Source organism: Carcharodon carcharias, chromosome 1 (assembly GCF_017639515.1).
Source record: "Carcharodon carcharias isolate sCarCar2 chromosome 1, sCarCar2.pri, whole genome shotgun sequence".
In the NCBI taxonomy this organism is placed as follows: domain Eukaryota; kingdom Metazoa; phylum Chordata; class Chondrichthyes; order Lamniformes; family Lamnidae; genus Carcharodon; species Carcharodon carcharias.
This window is the reverse complement of record NC_054467.1, coordinates 92,748,990-92,759,893: the sequence shown is the minus strand read 5'-3', so window position 1 is coordinate 92,759,893 and position 10,904 is coordinate 92,748,990. Positions and strand designations below refer to the sequence as shown.

The 10,904-nt window shown below is 41.6% G+C and overlaps 1 protein-coding gene across 1 annotated transcript in view; it reads left to right on the top strand.

Moving 5' to 3' along the window:
• The first annotated feature begins 950 nt into the window (after positions 1-950).
• Positions 951-10,904, top strand: part of sec24d (SEC24 homolog D, COPII coat complex component) — a 250,364-nt gene continuing 240,410 nt past the window's right edge. Inside the window, exon 1 of the mRNA XM_041185982.1 lies at positions 951-1,107. The gene's annotated coding sequence lies outside the window, so the exon portion shown is untranslated. The remainder of the gene's footprint in view (positions 1,108-10,904) is intronic.

Here is a 10,904-nt window from a genome sequence, read left to right as displayed (position 1 = left end):
CAAAATTATCCTGTGGTACCAGTCACAAAGAAACTCCCCGTGCCTATGATCATTACTTTTCACAATTTACAATGGAGAAAACCTCCTTATCTCCTATCCAGCCAGCCTGAGACAACTTTGTTCGGTAAAGTGAACTAAATTTGCAAATTCCACTGGTCCTTGTGAGTTTTTGAATGTCACATGATCAAGTATCACACATCAAGTGTCACATGACAAAACTTCCAAGAATACAACAATTAGGGCTGACAATCCAAACTTGGAAGATTTGCATTTTCTGCCAACTCTGGCAGTGGGATCCTAAAATTGGTGTTGCGAATCCTTCAATATTCAATATGTGGCCTTATAACTCTTTTTTGCAGGTGTCTTGGAAATGCTTGGGTGCACGGGATTACAACTGGCAATTGGTGCACCAGTGCGAATTTTGCACCCAAACAACAGATGTCACTGGGACCAGTTTCTGCCCCCTGCTACTGCCCTGCTTTTCCATTGTGTCACTTCCTCAATGCCCATGGTTGCTTTCCATCTGCTTCTGGTTTCCATACTTCTCAAATTCTCCTCTTCTATAAGGGTGACGATTTCAGTGACCTTCAAGAGTTGGCAGGTACTGTGTATCCTTTTTAAAGGGGCATCAGCATTTAACTGCTAATTAAGCCAAACCTAAAAGGACACGTGTCAAATTAAATTAAAACTTGTCTTCCCTGATGCCCAGGTACTCCAGTCTCTTTGATGCCCACAGGTCGCGGGATGTTGCCCAGTCTTCCCTTCTGTTACATGTTTCCCGTCACTCCAGCCTTCTATTCTCTCCTTCGTCTATCCCGCGTTTCCATGGTTTCCTATTGTTTCTTTTAGCTGCCGGGGATTCCTATTGTCCTTCAGCGCTGACGTGTGCCTATGAGTGCCCTGAAACCGCGCGTGCGCACACTATCGCTTGCTGTGCACTAGGAGTGCGAGTGCCGGCGGCGACCTCTTGACGTGGCACTTCCTCAGCTCGTGGATACAGAAGAACACCGAGAGCAATCTCAGCAAAAACACAAGGGACCGGCTCTACCGGGCATCAGCTATTAGATAGCAGCCAGCACTCAGCATCAGTAAGCAACCGGATACCGGGTAAATAGCTGCCGTCTCTTTCATGATTTTCCATTTTGATCGTGTATTAATTTATTTAAAGTGTGTTTTATTTTGCAACCATTCAGTCAACAAACTCTGGCAAATGTTACAACACTGATCATTTTCTAATGAATTGAATATTCCTTTGGAGTAAAGACGTAATAATACATCAGTTTTATATTTGTGGGTAGTTTGACGTGGCATTTCGTTCACTGGCAGGACTTGATAATGGTCTGAGGTGTCACTTCAAAGGGAAAGTAACATTCAGCTATCGTTGGCATTTGATATAGGGCAATGGAGCACTTAGATAAAAGCATATTTTAGAGACTTGCCTTGTAATATTTTCATTCTCCTATTGTCATTTGTTGAAGTTTGCTTGAGAAAGATGAGGCCTTGTCCCACCTCCCACCAATGATGTAGAGTATAACTGTAGTAAATACAGAGAATATTTACACTAACTGCTGTACTGAAAGTCAAATATTAAACTATCATAATCAATATGATTTGTATGTTTGCTTTTAGAGAGTTGTATTTTAAAGATTTTTTCCATGTCTATCCCCCTATTTTCAGGATGTTTGTTTTTATGGCACACAATTTTCAACCTGGAAGAATTGTATGGATTTCACACTTTGCAATAAACATAAATAAACTAAAATGGATAGCCCCTGAAAATATACATGTGAACAAATTAGGAACAGGAGTAGGTCATTTGGTCCCACAAGTCTGCTTCGCCATCAGTAAGATCTTGGCTGATCTGATTATGGCCTCTGCCACTTTCCCAGCTACTCCCTATACTTTTTGACTCCCTTGTTAATCAAGAATCTATCTACCTCTGCCTTAAAAATTTTAATGACCCTGCCTCTACTGCTCGCTGGGGAAAAGAGTTCCACAGACTCATGATCCTCTGAAGTGAAAAAATTTTCCTCATCAAAACGACCATATGGATCATGATGTGCAGTCAAACCATGTCATTGATTGTAGTGCACCAACTTCATGCTGCCTTTGAATAATTTCTGCTTCAAGCTAGTTCATTGTTCATTGGCTGGATGCGTCAGCAGGAGGCTAATATTGTTAGTAGCTACAACCCCGAAAAGCCAGTGTGCAGTGCTTAAAGCTAGCCTGCACCTCTAAAAGGGAGATGAATTGTGGCTGGACCAGGTGCTGGGAGTCATGGCTGAAAATAATTTGACATGAAAAAGAGTGAAGAATGGCATAATAGGGAAGAGAATGCGCTCCAAGGTTTGTGGTTGCTGCACTGGAGATCTTTTGCCAGTGTTTGTTGTGATGGAGGAGGTCAGGAGGATGAGAAATGTCCTGTATCAGCAGGGCAGAAGGAAGCCCTCCAGACACATTGTCAAAAGGTAGTGGGAGTAGATATTTGTACAGGTCAATGTCAGGAATCTAGCCTGAAGGACCTTGATACAGCATCGCAAAAAGCTTAATGACCTCACACGAGTCGTCAAGGCCAGCGAATGCATCTTCAAATGCCATATCCTATAACTGTTTCATTATCCTCAGACACTGCTTAATTCAGCACACCCCCATCACTGACCTACCAATAACCTTTTATCAATCGGGCCTATGCCTAATATTCATATGCTTCACCTTACCCTCGCAAACAGCACTGCTGCAAGCCACATATCCACATCCTACAGACTACACACATTGCTAGCAATACATCCATGATAGCCACATCAGCCAAACAGATTAAACTACACTCACTGACGCACTGAGCTCTTTTTTGCAAGAGAAAGTGCTGCATAACTAAAGGCAGCAGAAGCTAACTGGAGGAGGAAGAGTTGTGTCTACATGGTCTAACTTCCATGGGGAAGACTGTCATTATTGGGGCGCCTATTGCTGAGGCTGTGGCCATCAGTGAAACAAATGGAGGTGATAGTATCGTCATTTCTAAACCTCCTTCTCACACTCACCTCACTCTCTTTTGATTTACGAGCTATAGATGGTGTACACATGCACTTCTTCTGTGGCAGAGGACTAAGATGATCATTTTGATGGCACAACCTGCAGAAGAACTCTAATAGATTTGCACAGTGAAATGCTTGGTGCATTGGCAAGCCTGCCAGAAATCCTGTGGCCAATGTCAAGCAGCTTGGGCAGGGTGGTGGGGGGGAGGGTAGATTGTCCATCCCACCACATTCCAGTCTGATGGCTGATATCTTAGCATCCATTACAGCACAAGCAACAACTACCCAACATCTGAATGCTGCAGTGGAAGCTCAATGCCATCATGCAAGGTCAGCATTCTACCCTGCAAGGTGGGACAGTTGCCATCATGACCGTGGATTACGGCGTGCAAATTAGCTTGTAGGGTGTAAGCAGGAGCTTTATGAAGCATGAACCAGCTGCCCCCTCCCAGGAAGACGGCATTCATCGTCCTACCCCTTGCTTTCTGTTTGTGCCCTTGCTATCGCCTGTCAGCCGGCTGGCCAAAGTTGCTGCCACTCATGCCAAGGTGATGCAGCCAGCCTGCAATTGCTTATCCTATAGTTGTTGGCTAGAACTGTGCCCTTATATTGGCAAGGCTGTGCAGCATGCAACAGACCGCCATGAGTCTTAACACCTACCATACCAAGTACAGTAGGGCTCCTCCAGAGCAGTTCAGGCAGCGGACATGTTTTTTTCAGCATGCCAATGATTTGTTCTACTACATAATTGTGGTGGCATGGCTTTCATTGTATGCATGCTGTATAAGTGTGCATGGGTTGTGCACTAGAGCCAACAACCATGTTGTCAAAGGTTAGCCCTTGTCGCCCAGTAAACAGCCTTTGGTGTTCTGTAGTGGCTTAAGCACAGCTGGGACAGCAGACTGCCACAGACTAAAGGCATTATGACAGCTGCCATGATACCAGACATTGAACTGCATGAATCACTGCTTTGTTTACACATCAGTTGGATTTTCAGGGAGTAGAATCCCTTTCCGATTCACTATAGGGTAGAGTTGACATGCAGTACCGGCAAAGTGATGTGCATGCAGTCAATGTTAGTTTGCACCTTTGGGAAGTCCGCAATCCTGACAAAGCTGAGAGCTTGCTCTGCTTGTCTCTGGCAGAAGAGAATGAAATATAGAGTTGTCTTTGAATGGAGAATATCAGGTATCTCTCTGCTGCAACAGTGGCCAGAAAACTGGAAGATGTTGCAAATATCTCCTGCTCCAACCTAAAAGGAAGCAGACCCATCAAAAATTGGCATGGTTACCTTTACAGCCACTGACAATGCAGACCTTGCCCTCCTCAGAGATTGCAGTTGTGTGTTTCAGGGAGGCTGGCTTTGCTGAAGCACAGATGTGTCACACACTGTTCCTTGCTATGGTTCAGATACGAGAACTTCTCCCTGAATGCTATCCCAGGGCGGATATGGTCTTCTGCTTAGAGCCCTTGTGTCCTGTTCCTTCCTCATCCAGCAGCTTGTCAACAAAAACAATATCTTATATTTATATAGTGCCTTTGCCATTATAAAATGTCCCAAGGCACTTCACAGGAGTATTCTAAAATTAAATATGTCACTGAGCTACATAAGGAGAGATTAGGTCAGATGATCAAAAGCTTGGTTTTAAGGGGTCTTCAAGGAGAAATGTGAGGTAGAGAGGCTTGGGGAGGTTATTCTAGAGCACTGGGCCTAGGCCACTGAAAGCATTGCCACTAATGATGGAGTGATTAAAATTGTTGAGATGTTCAAGAGTTCAGAATTAGAGGATATTAGCAGATATCTTGGAGTGTTGTGTGCCTGGAGGAGATTATAGAGGTAGGAAGGGATGAGGCCAGGGAGGGATTTGAAAACAAGGATGAGACATTTAAAATCAAGACGTTGCTTGACCGGGAGCCAAATTAGGTCAGCGAGCACAGAATGGGTAAACAGGACTTGCTGCAAATTAAGACACGGTCAGCATAGTTTTGAATAACTTCAGTTTACGGAGGGTAGAATGTGGGAGACCAGCCAGGAGTGCTTTGCACTCTTCTCTGCCTACCCTCTGACATGTTGTAGATTAAGAGTACCAGTGCCGTGATGTCTGGCAGCAATTAGTTTGCGCAGAAACTTTGAAGCCAGCAAAAAATACTCCAGCACCTGTCACACCAATTGCTGTAGACTTTGCAACTTGTAACAACTACAAGAACCACCAAAAGCTTGTAGAATCATAGCAACAGAAGGAATCGACCAGCAGGTAACTTTTAAGTAGTGATGATCCCTTCAAATAGTTCTGCTGCAGAGTCCTTCCTGCTGCTGAACACATGTTTAGCTGTGTGAAGTATGGCACTAGTGGCACCAAATCAGTATTGCACACCGATGTCCTGATCTGTTTCCTCTGCAAACTTCCTGCAGCCATTCACTTCAGGTGCTAATGTTTGCACCAATATGGCATCACGCGTGATTCACCCTGTAAGCGATTATGCCCAGATGCCATTTTGGAGCTCTAAAGGCACTTGTAGCGTCCAAAATGTGGGCACTAATGAGCCCAATTTCTCATCTATAGTCTTGATTATCCTCGACACTCCTGGATTAGTTAGCAAAATTGACATTGTCATTTCTTTCCTTCTGTTCTCCCCATTGTTCTCCCAAGATGGAATTCTTTTTTCCATGCAGTGCTTAATTTTGTTTTGTAGATTAACAAGATTCATCTGACTGGAACAAACGTGTTGGAAAATTGATGGCTCTTATTAAGGATGCAATCTTTAACCCAATTATTGGAAATAGTGTGTGTCACACTTAGTCTACTATTCAGCAATTGTTATTTTAACATACCCATGTTGTGAAATCACAACTGTGAAGTCACAAATTATACCTGTAGCAAGGCTAAAGTTATTGTACTATAGTTCACCCATATGTCATCTAGTGCCTCTGAACACCTGTATTGACAACATCCACATATCTGAGGAACATATTCTGCATCCCAGAGTAGACAACAGATCACCTAACCACTGTTGTTATGAGGTTAATTTAGAAAAACAGTTGTCTCCAGAACCCAATACAATTTATATTTAATAAGACTTTAGAACATCAAGACTGTATTTCCAAGAATGTCAGTGACTGCCATTGCATTAACTTCCGTACAGCAGATTGATCAACACTAACCAATTATTGGAAATTAATCTAGGTTAAGAAACAAAATTATCTAAAAGGACGCTTGAAATGAGTCCAATCGATGATCTTCACAATCGTTGTCCTCCATCAACCAGCAGGCTGGTCACTAAAACCGCAAGATCTCATATTATGCCATTTCTTTCTCCCAACTACCGAAGCTATTTGGCAAGGTTCTCATTTCTCATTTCTATCCAGTGACCCTCTCCTAGAAGGTGCATGGATGTGGAAGCATCGGGCCTCCTTCCACTGGTAAATAGTTTGATAATGCTGATTATTTCTTTAGGTTGATGCGAGGAATGGCCATTGATGGAAAATTCAGGTTTGCTACCGCTCGGAACAATACAAACATATAAGTCTTTCAGGAGAGGAAGGGCAAAGTAATGTTTTTTTAGTTCTAAAAATAAAAAAAACATAGCATATCACTCCAACTCAGATCCTCATTTGTTTTACATTCAACTCCCCCAATGTAAATAAAAACACAAAAATGCTTGAAATGCACTGCAAATCAGTCACCTTCTGTAAAGAGAAAAGACAAGGAAACATTTTGGATGTATACATCATCTCATAACTGAAAGCTAAAAGAAAGCAAGCATTTTAGTAATGTTTAAATAAAAACAATGGAGATGGGAAGGAAGAGGGAAGAAACACCAGGTACTCAAAAGAGGGAGTTGATGGGTTGAATAATCAACAATAACGAGAAAAACTTGCATTTGCGTAGCGCCTTTTAAAGTAATAAAATGTCCAAAGGTGCTTCACAGGAGTGATAAACAAAATTGGACTCTGAACCACATAGAGATAGTAAAAGAGGTGACTAAAAGCTTGGTTAAAGATGTAGATTAATAAGTGCCTTAGGGGAGGAGAAAGAAGTAAAGAGGCGGCGGGTTTCATAAAAAGAGTTTCTGGGATTAGGCAGCTGAAGGCATGGCCGCTGATAGCAGAGCAATTAAAATCAGCAATGTGCAAGAAGTCCTGCATTGGAGGAATGTAGAGATTGGTGGATTGCAAGACTCGAGAAGGTTACAGAGAAGGGGAGGGGCAAAGCTACTTAATAGAAAACTGTCATAATGAAAATATGTTAAAAGATGTGCAGATAAGAGGGTGAACAATGCGGGTCCATACAAGCACAAATGCAAGAAAAGATATAAAAACAACCGATTCTACCTTTTTTTTTACCAATTATGTTCACTTTTTTCAATACATCTAAGGGGATATATAAGGGGAGGCAATGGCATAGTGGTATTGTCACTGGACTAATAATCCAGAGACCCTGGTTAATATTCTGGGGACCTGGGTTCAAATCGCACCATGGTAGATGGTGAAATCTGAATCCAATGAAAATCTGAAATTAAAAATCTGATGATAACCATGAAACCATTACCGATTGTTGTAAAAAAAACCCATCTGGTTTACTAATGTCCTTCAGGGAAGGAAATCTGCTGTCTCTACCTGTGACTCCAGGCCCACAGCAATCTGGTTGATTCAACTACTGAAATGCCCTCTGAACAAGGGCAATTAGGGATGGGTAATAAATCATGGCCTAGCTAGCGACACGCAGATCCCAGGAATGAATTAAAAAAAGCTATGATATTCTGTACTCTTCCTCAAACTATTGGCAAAACTTTTGAATTTGAGAAGCTGATATTAAGTTTCCACTTTTTGTATTGACTCTGAAACCCTGAGCCATTATCATGGTAGCAACCAAGAATTTCATGAAAATGACAACATTATATCCAAGATTCTTTATTCACACCCTTACACTTCCAAAGACCTTCAGTCTCAGCTGAAATTAAATGTTTTATGGCAGTGAAGATACGTCTATCAGCAAAACAACAGAAATGGAAAAGATAAACTGGTCAGCCGACAGCAAGAAACTTTGTGATTTATAAATACCCGTAGAATGTAAAAAATGAGGTGAAAGCTAATGGAAGAAGTAAAGAGCAAGAAAGAAGAACATGAATAAGAAAGCACCTTGCATAATTATCTGAGGAATGGTTGAACAGAAGATATCAGCTATTAATCAGACAAAGAAAGGGTTGCGTTTATATAGTGCAGTGTAATGGGTTAATGGAATAGTTATGGTAATGAGAGATGTCGCTCATGATGTAACAATGATGTTGCAGTCATGTGCTAGATACTCAGGAGAGAGGAAGGAACAGTCTGTACTCATGAGACATATACCTACTCTGTAACCTATCTTATGCATAATGTTAATAAACCAGCTTGAATTAACTACCAGAGTCACAACCTTGGGATGTCCATAACTATTTTACAGCCATAAAGTGCTTTCCAAGTGAATCGCTGTTGTAATGTAAAAAACTCAGTGGTCAATTTGTGCACAGCAACCTGCGACAAACAGCAATCTGATAAAGACCAGATAATCTGTTTTTGTGATGTTGGTTGAGGGATAAGTATTGGTTTGGACACCAGAGAAAATCCCATTGTTCTTCACAATAGTGCTATGGAGTCTTTTATGTCTACCTGAAAGAACAGGCAGGGCCACGGATTAAAGTTTCAGCCAAAAGGTGGCACCTTTCCCAGTGCAGCACTCCCTCAGTACTGCATTGGAATGCTTTTTTTGAGCTTCATTTCTTGAAATGGAATTTGAACCCACAGTCACCTGACAAGTGCTACTAACTGAGCCATACCTGACACATATGCATAAATACTTCTTTGCACATAAATGCAAGAAAGATGACAGACGTACAACCAGACATTTTGATCAAATAAAATTTAACAATATGATGCCGGAAGAATTATTACAACAGCCATATCTATTAACGCAATAGTGAGGAAAGATATTAGCTCCGATGATGTGGAAGCTGTATGGGTAGAGCTGAAAAACACTAAGGGGCAAAAAACATTAGTGGGGGTTGTATATTGACCCCTAAACTTTAGTGGTGATGTTGGGAATGGCATTAAACAGGAAATTAGAGACGCATGCAATAAAGGAACATCTGTAATTATGGGTGACTTTAATATGCACATAGATTGGGCAATTCAAATTTGTAACAATACCATAGAGGTGGAATTCCTAGTATATGGGATGGTTTTCTGGACCAATACGTTGAGGAACCAACGATAGAACAGGCCATCCTAGACTGGGTATTGTGTAATGAGAAAGGAATAATTGGCAATCTAGTTGTGTGAGGTCCCTTGGGGATGAGCGACCATAATATGTTAGAATTCTTCATCAAGATGGAGAGTGACTTAGTTGACTCTGAGACTAAGGTCCTGAATCTTAATAAAGGAAACTACGATGGTATGAGGTGCAAGTTGGCTATGATGGATTGGGAAACGTTACTTAAAGGGATGACAGTGGATAGGCAATGGCAAACATTCAAAGAGCGCATGGGTGAACTGCAACAATTGTTTATTCCTGTCTGGTGCAAAAGTAAAATATGAAAGGTGGCCAAATCAAGGCTTACCAGGGAACTTAGAGATAGTATTAGATCCAAGGAAGAGGCATACAAATTGGCCTGAAAAAACAACAGACCTGAGGATTGGGAGCACTTTAGAATTCAGCAAAGGAGGACCAAGGGATTGATTAAGAAGGGGAAAATAGAGTACGAGAGTAAGCTTGCGGGGAACATAAAAACTGACTGTAAAAGTTTCTATAGGTATGTGAAGAGAAAAAGATTGGTGAAGACAAATGTCGGTCCCTTACAGTCAGAAACAGGGGAATTTATAATAGGGAACAAAGAAGTGGCTGACCAACTAAATACTGATGAAGAGTCATACAGACTCAATGTTAACTATATTTCTCTGCAGATGCTGTCAGACCTGCTGAGTTTTTCCAGCTATTTTTGTTTTTGCAACTAAATACATACTTTGATTCTGTCTTCACAAAGGAGAACACAAATAACATACCAGAAATGCTGGGGAACACAGGGTTTAGTGAGAGAGAGGAACTAAAAGAAATCAGTGTTAGTAGGGAAATGATGATGGAGAAATTGATGGGTTGAAAGCAGATAAATCCCCAGGGCCTGATAATCTACATCCCAGAGTACTTCAGCAAGTGGCTGTAGAAATAGTGGATGCATTGGTGGTCATCTTCTGAGATTCTATAGACTCTGGAACAGTTCCTACAGATTGGAGAGTAGCTAATGTAACCCCACTATTTAAAAAGGGAAGCAGAGAGCAAACAGGGAATTATAGACCAGTCAGCCTGATGTCGGTAGTGGGGGGATTCCTAGAGTCCATTATAAAAGATTTAATAGCTGAGCAGTTGGAAAACAGTGGCAGAATCGGACAGAGTCAGCATGGATTTACGAAAGGGAATCATGCTTGACAAATCTACTGGAATTTTTCGGGAATGTAACCATGAAAGTTGATGAGGGGGAGCCAGTGGATGTGGTTTAGTTGGACTTTTTAGAAGGCTTTTGACAAAGTCCCACGTAAGAGATTAACGTGTAAAATTAAAGCGCATGGGATTGGGGGTAGTGTATTGAGATGGCTAGAAAACTGGTTGGCAGACAGAAAACAAAGAGTAGGAATAAACAGGTTTTTTTCCGAATGGCAGGCAATGACTAGTGGGGTACCGCAGGGATTGGTGCTGGGACCCAAGCTATTCACAATATATATTAATGATTTAGATGAGGGAACTAAATGTAATAACTCCAAATTTGCAGATGACAAAGCTGGGTGGGAGGGTGAGCTGTGAGGAGAATGCAGAGATGCTTCAGTATGATTTGGACAAGGTG